The 15,206-nt window shown below is 36.1% G+C and overlaps 1 protein-coding gene and 1 non-coding gene across 4 annotated transcripts in view; one reads left to right on the top strand and one right to left on the bottom strand.

The window, feature by feature from the left end:
• Positions 1 to 15,206, bottom strand: part of LOC124211117 (tyrosine-protein phosphatase non-receptor type 13) — a 118,787-nt gene that overhangs the window by 78,115 nt on the left and 25,466 nt on the right. The window lies entirely within an intron of this gene.
• Positions 5,615 to 5,686, top strand: TRNAE-CUC (transfer RNA glutamic acid (anticodon CUC)). The gene has a single exon. It is a non-coding gene; the product is annotated as a tRNA-Glu (tRNA).

Genomic DNA, 15,206 nt, shown 5'->3' with positions numbered 1-15,206 from the left:
ATCTGTACATGGTAAAACAGGGAGAAGGTGTAATTGTTCAAGTATGAACCTCGTCTACCCAGCTCGGCGTTAAAACTTCCTGCAAACACGGCGTTTATCAACAAATCTCGGTTAACGAGAACACAAATGAATACCAACTATCACTAGTGTCGGACCGTGGGAAAAAAAAACAAACAACCAGTGATCATATCTGCGTGAAAAAAAGTATGACTAAAACAAAGTTTGGAATCTGAAAAAGTAACGGAGTTGAATGACTTGAATTTTATCAAAAGACACTCTCCTCACGATGAAGAATAATAATAAACCATAAAATTTCAATGAATAAAGTTGGTTCGCTCATAACTTTAACAAAATGACAATGCCAAAATTGTATGCTTGATGTCTTAATTTCAATGAGTCAGAGCTCGTATTACGTGTGGATAAATTATCTGCGAATCAAGTAAAATGGTATTTTAATACCGCTCAGTATGGTTTTCCATTGAAATTACGCGAAGATTGTCGATTTATTTATCAATTTTAACCTATACAATGATTTTGAACACATTGTTTTTGTTATGTACAAAAAAGCTAAAGAAAAAATTCGTTCAAAGTGATTTTTAGGGATTCGATATGCTAATATAATAAACTTCAATTTATTCGCGCTTCATCTTTCTTCTGTAGCCGTATGTATGAATAGACGTTACATCATCTACACTCTCATAAAATCGTAGGAAATACGCCATTGATTTTGGAAAAAAAAACTGTATAAAATGGCCCGATCGATATTCACTTTCCTTCTTGTCTCTCTTCTGATTTTGCGTCTATTCATTCAACGCTAAAAATTAACAAAAAAAAAAATAATAATTTCGTAAGACCCCGCAAAGATGAAGCAGAAGCCATTTCGATTTGACTGGATAAATAATTCCGGAGTAAAAATAAACCCATATTAGGATAGCGAACAGAAAATGCTTTCTCATAAATGCTAGCGCTTTGCCTTTGGCATTCTGAAAGAACACAAATCTCGAAAGGCTTTTGAACGTTTCCAATTAACTTGATATTTTCCCGTAAATATTTCTTCAGATAATAACAAGCTATGGAGAGTGCATAATTGTGTTGCCAAATTAACCTTTCTCTATGTATATGACTTGCCAACTGAGAAAAAATTCAATACTTGTCAAGCGAAATTTGTTTCATACGGATTGCGAGCCACTGAAAATCCGTTGGCAGTCTGGCACTCGTTTCTGTTAGTCATGTAATACTCCTACCTTTACCGACCGAGCAAACTCGCCCGTTCTCTTCCTATATTAAATAAATAAACGAACGGAAAGAGTTCGAATTACGTCAGCGCATCGCTCTTTTGTAACGGAAGTCAGAAAAATTACTCATATCCTGAAAATCGTAAAAAAAAATGTGTGGTTTTTCGATACGTGTTACTCCCCCTTATTCCCACATTACCCGCATTTCAATGGCCAAAAAGTGAATCGCTGAGATACTTTGCGCAATTCCGAAAAGAATGAGGAGTAAAGTTTTTTTGGAAAGAAAAATGGTGTGTTATCTCGGTCGGTAAAAGTAGGACTAATACGTGAGCTTAAACTCGCCGTTTAGCACCCGGCAATTTGATAATCTATTACTTTAAACTACAAACGCGAAATGTGTCATCAATTTCACTAAACATCTCAATTTCTAAACAAACATCGTATGGCATACCAAAAGTATTCATCAGGCAGAGTGTCGGGGATGCGTGAGAACGCCGCACATTATGGGTAGGTACTTCATCAAGCAGAGACCTAGGCGCAAAAATGACAATGTGATAAGGCTGTGTGAGTGTCAGGTTGGTTTATCGAGGAAATCAAGCCGTCTCTCGCCACTTCACGTGGGCGTGATGGCCACAGTTCTCGGGGTCCTCGTACAAGTTTGTTGGCCGCGTTTAGTGCTATCTCGGTTTTCAACTACGAGCCGAAAAGTGCTCTGCAAACCCTCAGATCTAGCTGATTGTAAGTTGAAATCTATATGACAAAATCGATTGCTTGACTGGAGAATCCAAAATTTTAATAACGAGTAATTCAATTTTTGTGATTTGTCTGAATTTTTATAAAATTTTCTTAATTTCATTCAAGCAATCGATCTCGACGTATAGATTTTAACTCACAATCAGCCAGATTTGACTGTTTGCAAAATACTTTTCGGTTTGTATTTTAAAACCGAGATAGCACTAAACAATACGTGATAAATTCATTTGTGTGGACGATGTTATAACAAGTGAAATTTAACGTGATCAATACAATGTTAATTTGTTTTAGCAAGTAAATGACTACCGACAATACGTGATGTAAATTATAATTCGTCTCGCATTGGTCCAAATTAAATTAATCCACCAATGTGTAGATTTGATTAAATTACTTATTCCTATAAGCCGCTTTTTCTGAAGTAAGAAGCAGGTTTAATTGAATAAAAAAATTCGCTGATACCCTTGTATGGATTTCAAGTGAAATACAATAATATCGACTAGTTTTCATTTCTGCAATTTGATAGGTGAGAAAATTTAAACAATTACATATGGAAAATTGTAGAAATTCATATAATCTCGAAACCAAGATTTTAGAATTTTCAACGATGCATTATCCTTCAAGAAAAGATTTCGATACAATAGCATGTCGAGTTAGAAAGGAATAGAGACGATGAAAAGAATGAACAAATAGAAAAGCCGAAGTAAAGATTAAGCTAACGTTTCAAGAGCTACGGCAAGTGAAAAAGAAAAGCGCTAAAAACATGTGGGTAAAAAGTGCAGTAGCTATGTATGTATGTGCAACAGACCCAGAGTTACTGACAACAAAAGATACAATGGGAACACCATTCTTACATTGTACAAAACAACTTATAAACTTAACCCATTGTGCAGCAGCAGCAGCGTGAGTGTGACACAGCAGAGGTAGTAAAAACAAGATTATCAACGTTGTAAGAAAGAAGTTGTGGTGAAATGCTAGAATAAAATAGATATTCAACAGTGCGAACGCGTTGTAAAAAAATAAATGAGCCGAGTAAATGAATGAAAAGTCGATCATCCCAACGCCCTCACCGTCCAGCCACAAGGACCTTTTCACTCGAAACGTCCGTCCGTCCGAACGATTCTTATTGTTAGTCCCTGAGAGGAACAGTAGCAACAAATTGCTTCTTGAACACGATCTAATACTCCTACGACCCTTGTCCCTCGCATCAGCGGCAGGAAAAAGTCAATCTAATCGCTAACTTGGAATTGATTTAGCAGAAATTTTTTATTACCGCGACAAGAAAAAAGAAAAATCAAGAAAAAAAGTTTTTTTTTCCTTTTTCTAAGTTTATATTTAAATTAATAAATTTTAATTCTATCCACCGAATGATAATCAAATTCTGCTTTTGTCTTTTTTACATTGACAAATAAGTATTCAAGTTTTTGGTTGATGGTATAAGCGGGTTGAAATAAAAGGCAAACTTTATCCATTGAAACTATTTTTTTTTTTATTCGTTACGTGGAAGAAATAAAAATTTTTGACATGAAGAACCGTAAGATGCTATTAAGTATACTCGTGTTGAACTGACTGATTTCCGGACTACTCCTACAGAGCAGTATGATAAAATATATTTTAATTTCGCATTCCGCAATTAATGATTAATGAAATGGTGCTTGCTATACGGAAATCAAGTATGATTTGGGAAAAGCTTGTATTGCCAACATGTTTTTTTTTTTTTAAAAATCAGTTTTTTACAGATTCTAATCAATATAATGACTGGAAAACAGTGCGTGAATTATTTCAGGTTTTCAGCTACATTGAAAAGGGTGCCGAACACGATTGGAAATTGATCAAATAAAAAAACTGCTCTTCAAGTAAAAAGTGAGCGATTGTTCAATTTATTTTAATTGATAAAAAAAAAAGGGAAAAATCGAAAACGAAGAAAAAACGAAATCATTTCGGCAGAAAAATGTATTTGATGGTGTTCTTATCGTGCAGACTATATTTGTTTTCCATAAAATGCCCATCTATCTGCGGTACAAGCGTTGAAACATATCAAACATCATTGATAGGTTTGAAAATAGTTGCAGCAAACAAAAAAATACAGCGTGGAAGAATCTAAAACAATTTTCATTTTTCAACTTTATTTCGAAACCCTTTCCAATTTCGAGGCAAGAGAATTTTCGTCCTTCAATTATCCAGTAAACAAGTAAAAAATGAACTAAACAATAGTTTTCTTCGCTTTCACTCGAAAGTTGAGATTTTTTTCCCACTTCCAAATTTTCAAACCAAATAAGACGAATCGACCAACAGTTTTCTATTCTTTCTTTTCTGCAATTGCGATAATTCACGAAAGAATAGTATTGCCTCGAGGATAAGTAACAGTACCAGTTTTACCGACTGAGTAATTTTTGTGTGTTTCGACTTTTACGGGATATTACAAATTTTACTCAACCGAATGTCCTATAAAGATCAAATAGCGAATCAAATAGAACGAGATTAACCAAAAAACAACAACTCTTGCTATCTGGAATCGAACGTGAGAATAGTTATCGCGTTCATCGGCGAGTACAATGACAGAATATACAAAAGCTCGCACAAGTAAGCTCCGACTCCAACTACGTATAACAAAGATAATAATAGATCATACTGGACTAAAGATAACATGTAAAGACGAAGTTCGGATGTGCTGAACGAGCGAAGGCTACGCGGGTTAAAAATATAATCTCTCTGTCGCTTTCCCGATATCTGTTCGAGATAAGCAGCTGAACTTCTTTACAATTTCAACAATCCACAGAACGCGGAAACACGACTGACTAACGGAATCCGCCTATATTCCACATCCGTGGGCGGATGGAAAATTGAAGACTTGTCCATAGACTTGCACGATTCCTGGATCGTTATCAAACCAAGTCAACCGTGTAACCACAAATTAGACCTGAATACCTGTGGTTACGTTGTACATATACCCATGGTGTAAGGAAACAAGATGCGCATTAACAAAGTCACGTGATCCCCGCATTACGTCACGAGAAAAATTCCGTATCTGTCGTAAAAAGTACAACGTAACCTGTGTAAACAATTATTTAACATCTCAATATTATTCCCCTATCAAATAAGATTTGATGGACGTGAGAATGAAAGGCTATTTTATAGCTTTTAAAAATAATGCTCAAAATGACGTCATATGGGGGCACGTTCTCATTGGCCGAAGAAGCAAGTTTTCGATGGGCAAAAACTCACCTTATTTCCTTACACCATGTATACGTACCGACGGATAGAGTGTGTAACTGAACGTTAGCTGGATCTAATCCACCATAACTATAGTCATGTCATAGGGAACTGTATTTTTTTTTTTAGGCATCTCAATCAAAATTGATTTGCACTCACACCTCAATGTTTATTATACGATAATAAGGTTTCTCCCAGTTTCAAAGTAAGGAGTAAATTCGTTACCAGCGTTCCTAAAATAACAGCCATGCACCAAGTTATTACGCAAATCAAATGAATGTTTGAAAACTCGACCCCCGTTTTGAGTTTCTGGATTTTTCGTTTCAATACTAATCCGCCAGACCCTAAATACTCTTATCCAAGCAAACTGCCAAACATACAAGTGAATTTTTTACAACACATTAGAACTCATGTGATCCGATATGGTCTAGTGGCTAGGATACCTGGCTCTCACCCAGGAGGCTCGGGTTCGATTCCCGGTATCGGAATTTTTTTTTATAATCATTTCGTTGCAATTTTTTATCTCTTGCTGATTCACATAGAACGTTACTTTGGGATTTAATGTTAAAAATTTGCAGACGCGAGTGTTTTTAAAGGAATTGTGTCACGTTTATTACTTGCATTTCTACAATATATATATATATATATATATGTAACATTCCAGAAGGATCACTTGTGCCTGTGTTTCTCTAGACATAACATTTACATCATAAGGTCAAACCATAATTGAATTTTCCAAGTTGCAATGCTGCGAGCTGGCAAATTTGCAATCTGCAAACAACTTGAAAGAAATAAATATCTAGGGACAAGATATGACAGGCCTGTAAATATCCTAGCTTATTGTGGTCATCTGATGGATGGCCTTTCGCGAAATTACGAAATTTCCGGACGATGCTGAAGATGAGATTTGACCGCTGCGAGTCTAACAGATTATCGGTGAGAATATTTAGCATAAATCTTGCGGATTGTTGACATGTCTTAACAAGTTCTTTCAACTACCAAATAAAGTCGAAGCACTTAGCACACAAGGGTGTAAAATTTTTCGGTTGAATCATTCTGTGAGAGCTGTAGGGTAGAAAAAAAAAATTATTTTCACTGTCAGCACTTTCGATACGTCATTGCGGCATCTGTAGCAGCTAAATCCACGATATTCAAGGAAAAGGGTGTTTCGGTAAGTATAAAATATTCGATTTCGTTTCGAGTGTGAAACTACGGATTCCGGCCTCGACGAGTCTCTGATGGAAATCAGGGACAATCCGAGCTTCACGAGCGGAGTGAAATACGATAGGAGGAAACTTTTGGATCCTGAAGCAGAAAGAAGGAAAACGAGCAACAAGAGTCACGCGAATTTCCAGATCCTTTCCGCGGTTGGAAACCATTTTATCTCTTCTCCAAACCACGTACCCCTGAAGGAGAAGTGGCAGAAGAAGGAAACGGAGAAGGAGGAGAAAAAGGGTGACAGGTAACATCCTCGAGGTATGTATACTGTGTATGTATACGCCGTGGAGAACTTGACGGGTCTTCCATCTTTTGAACGGAATAATCGTATAGAACGTAGTCGAGAAATGTGATACGCTTTGTCGAAGAAAAAGGGGTTGGAGCGTCTCGCTTCGGTGGGCGATTTCACCCCCATAGACAACGTTTATATGTGATATGTGTATAACTTCTCCACTTATCCTTACATTGAAGAATTCCTTGCAACCGGAAATGTAGCAAATCTTCAAATTTGAAGGTGAAACTTCTTGAAATGAAGCATGATTATTCATTTGGAGAACGTTAGGTGAACTAGACTACCTTAGTCCTTTTTTGCAACACTTGCACAAAAAGTTCGATTTTGTGACGTATATTTAGCGCGCGAAAAGTCAGCAAGTCCTGAACCTTTCCTAATTATGTTTGCAAAATAGTACGTTCCGGACTAGCGGTTACGCAAATTCGAATTTTACGCACTCTGTTCCTGAAACATCTAGTTACACTAGAAAAAAAAATATTTCAATTCGATTCCTGCACTGGTGCAAGAATTTACTATTTTGTGCATTAGGTGGGAAAAAAAAGTGTTTAATATACTATTTCTGTGCTGTTGCGCATGCGCACCGGCAAATAACTCAGTTTTACATACTGGCAGTGACAGCGTCACGAAGCGCGAGTTACCTAACCACAATTTTGTAGTTCAAGATATCAGTGGCATCTTCTCACATCAAACACACAAATAGCACTTCTCGAATCAAACGTTCAGATCACATCTGAGAGAGTGTGGTTCGTGGAACCAGCCAGAATCTACCGTACTTGTAACATAAAATACTATTTTCATTACTTTTCCATCGACAATTTAACAGAGTTTAATTCGAATTTTTATTTAAAACGGTCCCCGATTCTTCCGATTTCATTCCAACAATCAAATTCTGAGATCAGATCGACACGCAGCTAAAAATTTATTTACTCAAATCTGCATCTTGATAATTTTCCTCAAAACTAAGAAACAGAAGTGAAATTATTCGTTTACAGTTGACGTGTAGCTTTGCAAGTTTTACTCAACGTCAGTTTGATATAATTGTTGATTAGTTGAAAATACGTTCCCCGTGAAGAAACTTCGTTGTAGTTTAGAATTCGAATTGATAAGCAAAGTGTTCGATAAAAATTTCCATCATTTTAGTTTACCCACCCCATGAGATTACGATAAAAGCTGGTCCACCTTAAACTCATTCGCCGTTAACCTCGTGCCTAAGCAAATACATAGACACGAGCAGCTTTCATCTATAATCTACATTCGCAGGGAGTGCTTATGCACCGTGAACTATGACAAGCATAAGTTATCGAAAACTCGAGTACAGTGGCTAATGCTCTGATGGTAATTTCATTCGCCCTGCCTCGGAAAATACTGCATCACCTATGTACCGTATGCATACGTATATCCGAAGCTTACGGATTTTCGAAGACTTGCATACCTAATGCAAAGTTTGCATTATGTATTTCCACGTTCAGTTTAATAGTTGTGAGGTATAATATAGTCCACGCGGAGCAAGAAGTTCGAATTCTAAACTACGAAAGTTCGAGATGCTTATATATTAAGGATCACATTATGCACAACTTTTCACTATTCGCAAGGTGCCTTGCGAAATGACTATCCTTGTTGGTATCGGAGATGAAATCAATGGAATATACAGTGCAGCTTGATCTGCAGCAAAATTTTTCAAATGGATTAAGGAAAACTCATTAATTTAATTTACTCTGATCACATCCCATCTGAGTGATCTAGAATCCAGCATATTTGTGACGACATTTTTTGCATTACACTGTTATCGTTCAATAATTTCCCATCGCAAAACAAAAAAAAATCCTGCAGTAACAGTACAATTTGGTTTTATATTTAATACAGGTTAAAAAAAAAATCGTTTTCCAAAATTGATGCCAATAGTTGGAAAAAAATTCTTCTCTGTTTAGTCAAATTTTCTCTATAACCAGCAACGGAAGACACAACAATGTTCATGCTATAACGGAAAAGAATATTCGTTTATTGTAAATACTGTAAAAGAAAAACTCTTAAAACTTATCAACTGATTCATACAATAATTAGAACTATTTCAAGCGCATACTCAATGTTAAAACTAAAATTAATCATTTAATGTTTTTCGTTTTTAATGTGTCTACCTAACTTTTCAAACGTCCGATACATTAATTTCGCTTGTTACGAATCAAAGAAACACGCAATAACAGATAAAAGACGAAACGCGTTAGTTGAGAATCGATTAGACCTCGACGCTATGTAAATCGTATCTTACCAACGTACAGAGTGTTCTGTAAAATTAATAATGAACGCCGGAAAAACACTTTGCATGCGCGACGAAAAACGTAAAGAAAATATGGAACGATCCAAACTCGCATAGCTACCCAAATGAGGTAAAAACTCACAAATGTAATTTGTAACTGTACAAAAAAATTTTATCATTATATTTATTGCGCACACCAGCAGAAAGTTTTCGGCAGATTAATGATACCAAACTTATTTCATTTCCTCTAATTGTGAGAAAAAAATAAGACCGCTGCTCGTTTTTCAACCCCGATTAAATTCACCGTTCATCAAAAGTTCCGTTTTACGAGTGATCGAAATCCCTCGACAATCAACGATTGTTCTCAGAGCTTCATCCTCAGACCACGATTTCGAACTAAATCGCAACTATTTCGATCTGGAGTAGTGGCAAAAAGGCGTGTAAGGGCGATTTGCAGCATAAATCAAAGATTTCAGAATGCAAGACTTGGGGCGTCAAGCTAAAAATATTCAAATACATGAAAAGTATCGACTGTTAAACCGAACGTGGAGTCGTGGAGTCAATTGCTCTGTAGGGGTGGAAAATCCCGTGGCGAGTATCTCCGACGCGTAGAAATGCCATCGCTATCGGGGAAGGGGTGAATTTATTTCGCCGATAAAGCTATGCGAGGAAACCACGGGGGAATACGAATTAGAGGACCGTTTCGTCTATAATTGAACCACGACAATCTATTTTGAAACCTGATTCAGCCGGGAACTTGCGAAATCGAAACTATCGAATTTCCTGCCCCCGTTGCGTCGAAGCCTCCGAAAAGATCAATAGCCATATTTCTTCGATGTAAGTACTTTTTACTTTTTACTACTCTGTGCAGAAATTTATATTCAAAGTCCTGCTCATAGATTAGTCGTCGATCACCAATGATGGATGGCTAGCTTTAATTTCAATTAATTGATTGTCCTTCAATGATGCAAAGTAAGATTTGGAATTTGTCTGCAATCAAGTGGGGGGAAAATGAGAGGCTCTGAATGATATACAGTAAACTAATAACGTTCAATTGTGTCCCAGAAACGATGCCGCTTATGGGATTGATATTCCAAATTTGAAAAGTTTCGAAAACGCCTAATTCCGATTTTTTCGGTAGGAAAATTTCAAGTAAAGAAATAAAGCTCGTACGAAACAACAAAGTTTCAAATGGCCGGGAACCCGAAGGCTCGGAGTTCCGAAATGCAAGATTCCAAAAATTCAAGTGACGATAGAGCAAAGTTCCGAAAAATAAAGTTTCGATGGGGTAAAATTCCGAAGATCAAAACATACTCACACAACTAGTGAGTGTAAAAAATCAGAAAGCCGAAAATCAAAATGACCAAGATTCCGAACGTAAAAATATCGAAAATTCAAAACAAAGAAAGATTAACGTGGTGAAATTTTACCAAGCCAGAAATCCACAGAACTGAAAATCTTCGAGCACTTGAAATTTCCATGTTTCAGGTTTTTTAATTTTCTCATTTTCGCACTTTCGAAACTTTGAGCTTCACATTTAGGACTGTCTGAAGCTTTGATTTTTCGTCAAAGTTTGATTTCCTTACTTCAAGTTATGCCACCAAGAAATTCAGAATTTAGTACTTTCGGAACTTTTCAAATTTGAAATTTCAATTCCGCTTCCAAGAAGCGTCCATTTCGGTTTGAGTAACTGATACAGCCTCGGGGCAATTTTGTTAAAATTACAAAGTTTCGTGACACGTCACTGCGATTGTCACCGGGTAAATTGAATTTTATTTTTTACAGTGAAGAGGGTAAGAAATAAGGACGAAACTTTTATCATTCGCTAGTCGGACAAACGTTTTTCATCGGACAAAAGTTACAACAGTTACAACAGCAACTCTCTTTCTCTCGAGAACGAACTACGGAAACTGATTTACTTTTTCACATATTCCTATGTGGAAGAGGATAAAAAAATGGCGTCGACTGGGCTTTGATGAGGAAAAAATTGAATATCAAAATTACTAGGCGAGTGAAATTGACACGCCAGGCAATTCTGACAGCCGAGAATCTTCATTTGCAATATGCACATTTTATGTTCATAGCCAGAAAATGCTTTCACACAAAATGTATCCGAACCTTCTCTTCATTTTGCTCCGAATATTCGAACTCTCGTTCGAAACAACGGGATCAAAATCAGGACGAAACGACTTGTTCATCAATGCCGTTATCACCACAAGTACATAACCGAACGCGCGTTGCAAGACATTTTCAAGACGTTTCCAAGATTGGGAGAAAAATGTTCCCCTACTATTGAACGAAACCCTCTGACATTTTCCTAATTAACCTGACTGATCCTCGAACCCTCTGAAATTCCAAGAATTTCAACAAGATAATTCTTCACTCTGATCATGACTAACCTAACTTCTTTACAATTTACGAAGGATAAAAAACGAAAGTAAATTTCCGAATCGAGATGGAAGTGACGTGCCATCTTTCTCGTACATAACGTCGGTAAAAGAACAAAGTTGAACAACTTGAAAGCGGCAAATTTTTCAGCTCGCCTTACAGCCATTTTCATTGTTCTTATCATTATCGTTCTAATTATTATTTTAATCAAACGGACCTCGCGGAGAATCAAGGCGTGTACCAAAAAGGGAAGAGGTAAAATAAGAGAAATTAAATTTGTCGACAGCACGCGTAACGGGAAAAACGTCTCACGTCTTCCTCGCTCTATCTCTGCCCTTTGTTTACCTCACTACTGTACAATTCGCAAGCAATTAGAACAATACCTTTCTCCCGGGGTGATAACAATAAGTCAAATTCCGTCATTCTTCGCCTCTCTGGCCTCGCGCTCACATGCATGTTAGATTAGAGTGTTTTTGAAAAAAATAATTGCCTTTTTTTCACCATGGCATTCCATTCAAAGTTTGTTTAGGTCGAAAGAAAGATTCTGTCTGAAAAAATGAGCGTTCTACGTTATGTGGAAGATCGCACTCGGTTAATTTTTTACTTTCATTCATTTTTTTAAAACTTATGAATCATCGTGAAGAAAATTTTTCATCGTAAAATGGTTATAATTTCATATAAACTTTTCATATGGGAGAATAAGATTTCCGGTTTATATACCGTTGTGTTATGAATATAAATTTCGGGAAAGAAATAATAATTGAAGTTTCTCCGTGCGTTAAAAAAAAAAATTTGAAAACTAGGTGAAAAATCAAACGATCGCGATTTTCCACATAACATAGAACTATTCTTTCGAAAAATCTTTTTTTTTTTAACTTAAACAAACTTTTTAGGGAGTTCCACGGTGAAGAATCACAAATAATTTTTTCCTAAAACACCCTAATATTAAATACATGTACCCTGCCCCGGCACTTGATACATTATAAAATGGAAAAAATATGCAGGATGTATGGAAGGCTGTTTGATGAAAAATGTGCCGAAAAAAAAACGTTTCAAAACAATTACTATAAAAGTAGAACGGAAACTCATTAGTTTAATTTTGAAGCGGTATTTTTTTATCGTAAATAAAATTTAAAAACCTTGAATCTAAACTCAATAAACTTCATTATTAACAATATCAAAGAAATCTCGTTATTAAAGTAATTTTTTTTTTATTTACTTTTCTGTTGTTTTCTTTCATCACTTACAACCATGTTCGATGATCTAATGTTAATGAACATGATCAGATTCTTTGTTCGAAAATGAATTCTATATTCTAAATCGCGAGGCATGAATTCTAATTTCTTAAGCAGATCGGTTGGCCAAAAATCGATACTTTTTAGTAACTTTATCATGAGATAGTCGTACATTGAGTATTACTCCAATTATTAGATTCGTAAGCTGGCAGAATCTCTTTGAACATATGGAAACAGGAAATACTTGAATTATTAACAAAAACTGAGACCTGCTTTACTTTCGATCGATTTAAAATTATGGTAAAAATATAGTAGATTCCTTCGATTTCATTCTGTGACGGTTTATTCTACAAATACAACCATTTTCTACAAAATCACTAAACAGATGTAATTTTTCCCAGTAGTCATTCAACATTGGCATTTATTAATCATAATCGGTATCGTGCGGTGTTGAAAAATTATCAAATATTCAACGATGCCAAAGTAATAAAAAAAGGTGTGTCAGTGATTTTTGTTTTCTAAAACGTAGCCTTCTAAATAAAATGATTTATTTTCTTATAAAACATAGTCTTCTAAATAAAATGAACCATAGATCAAACCAATCTGCGACGTATTCAATCATTTCAAAGTGAAAAATTAAAATCAAGCGTCTCTATCTAAGCTAAATTAAGTAATTCCACCATTTTAATTTCTTTTTTGTTTTTGAAAAGATCTTCGTAACCTACGTATATGATAATTTTTTTTTCAAAAAATGTATATAGTATCTTATTTGACCAACCAACCTGATCGTCAAGCCTTTCGTTTGGCTAAAAAAATCTCACACAATTGTCGCAAAATCGCGAATGATAAACTGGAAGCGTAGCGAAAGAAAAACAGAAAAGAAAAAAAAACATCATCATCGCTTACCAAAATCCATTGCTGTGAACAATGACCGGACGCAGAGAAGACTTTGGGTCTGATTATTACAAGTAACGAAGTTGAAACAACGAGTGAAAGATTCTCTCGGCGCCAGAATTTCTCGACGATCTAATTACAATTTAGGTTTAATTGGTTCTGGCCGCTGGTTTTCGGCTTTTCTCTTGACGCCTTGACGCCCACGCTCGACGTTGCCCTGCGACAATGGTCTCAGACTTTATACAGAACCGTGAGACAGTTTCGAGTTCCAGAGGTCTGGAGGGTGAGCGACGTTTGAATGAACGTGAACCGTATTCATCAGCGACGAATAAGCAGACTTGAAATACGCGGTGCCATGTGGTAAGAAAATGTGGATTCAACGATTAACACAATTTTCATAATCCCTTAACTTCTGCGTGTTCTACGCAAAAGTGATTGCTATGAAATATTTCTCCAAATTGGAAAACGTGGTAATTTACGTCGGAGAAAAATTATAATCTAACTTCTTCGACTTTTTTTTTTCATCTCTTAAACAACGCTTTTCACGAAGCAGCCAAAAGCAAATTAGCAACTTTTTACCGTTTTGATAATTTCGTTTCTATTTAAACGGAAGTGGAACTCTGAAACAGGTTCGATGGTTAACGTCATCTGGTGACGACTGGTGGTGGGAGAGCAAACTATGAAAATGAAATTGATTTTCGTATATATATATATATATATACACATGTGTACATATAAACGATCAACGATAGAGAATTATCAAACTCGGCGCTGATAGATAAACGATAGAGTAAATAACAATCACGGTATGGAATTGCAGTGAACAGGGATTTATTACTTTGTTGCCGTTGACGCTCTTTTTTTCTTGATCAAAAAAAGAGAAAAAAAAAACGACTTTGTTGCTATACCGGCTCTATATTTGTACGAGGAAAATGTAACGGAAAATAACCGAGTTTGTGCAAAGCGTTTAGCAGCGTAGGAGCATGTCTAACACAGGATTCTGAGGCAGAGTCGTTAGCTCGTGCTATGCAGCTGGAAAAAGGTGAGGATTTTTTTATTTCTTTTATTTTTTATTTCCAAGGCGTCGCTGTGCAAAAGCCCGCCGAGTTTTCAGGGCAGCTCATGCGCCTGAAACGACCCAAATCTTTGTCGCTAAAAGAGTTGTTGATGAAAGAAGAAGGGTATAAGAGAAGAGAAAGACAGTAATGAAGAAGGAACAAAGTTGTGGGGGGGTGTTTCAATTCTGAATTTGAAAGCTTTCGAAAGTGCCGAATTTTGAATTTTTTCGTAACGACACTTGAAGCAAAGAAATCAAACTTTGGCGAAACATCAAAGTTTCGAATGGTCCAAAAACCCGAAGGTCAAATTTTCGAAAGGACATAACTCTGAAAGGTCAAAATTCCGACCATGGGAAAATGAGAAAATTAAAAAATCTAAATCATCGAAATTCTGAATGATTGAAGATTTTCAGTTTTGTGGATTTCTGGCTTGGAGAAATTTGACAGCTTTCATTTTTATTTGTTTTGGATTTTTGATATTTTTACATTCGGAATCCTGGTCATTTCGATTTTCGTTTTTTCTGATTCTTTACACCCACCCGTTGAGTAAACAAACCTGTATAAGTATGTTTTAATTTTCGGAATTTTACCCCATCGAAACTTAATTGTTCGAACGTTGCTGTATCGCAACTTGAATTTTCGGAATCTTGCATTCCGAAAATCTGAGCC

The sequence above is a fragment of the Neodiprion pinetum genome, chromosome 1 (genome assembly GCF_021155775.2).
Source record: "Neodiprion pinetum isolate iyNeoPine1 chromosome 1, iyNeoPine1.2, whole genome shotgun sequence".
Lineage (NCBI taxonomy): Eukaryota > Metazoa > Arthropoda > Insecta > Hymenoptera > Diprionidae > Neodiprion > Neodiprion pinetum.
This window is presented reverse-complemented; position numbering and strand designations above follow the sequence as displayed.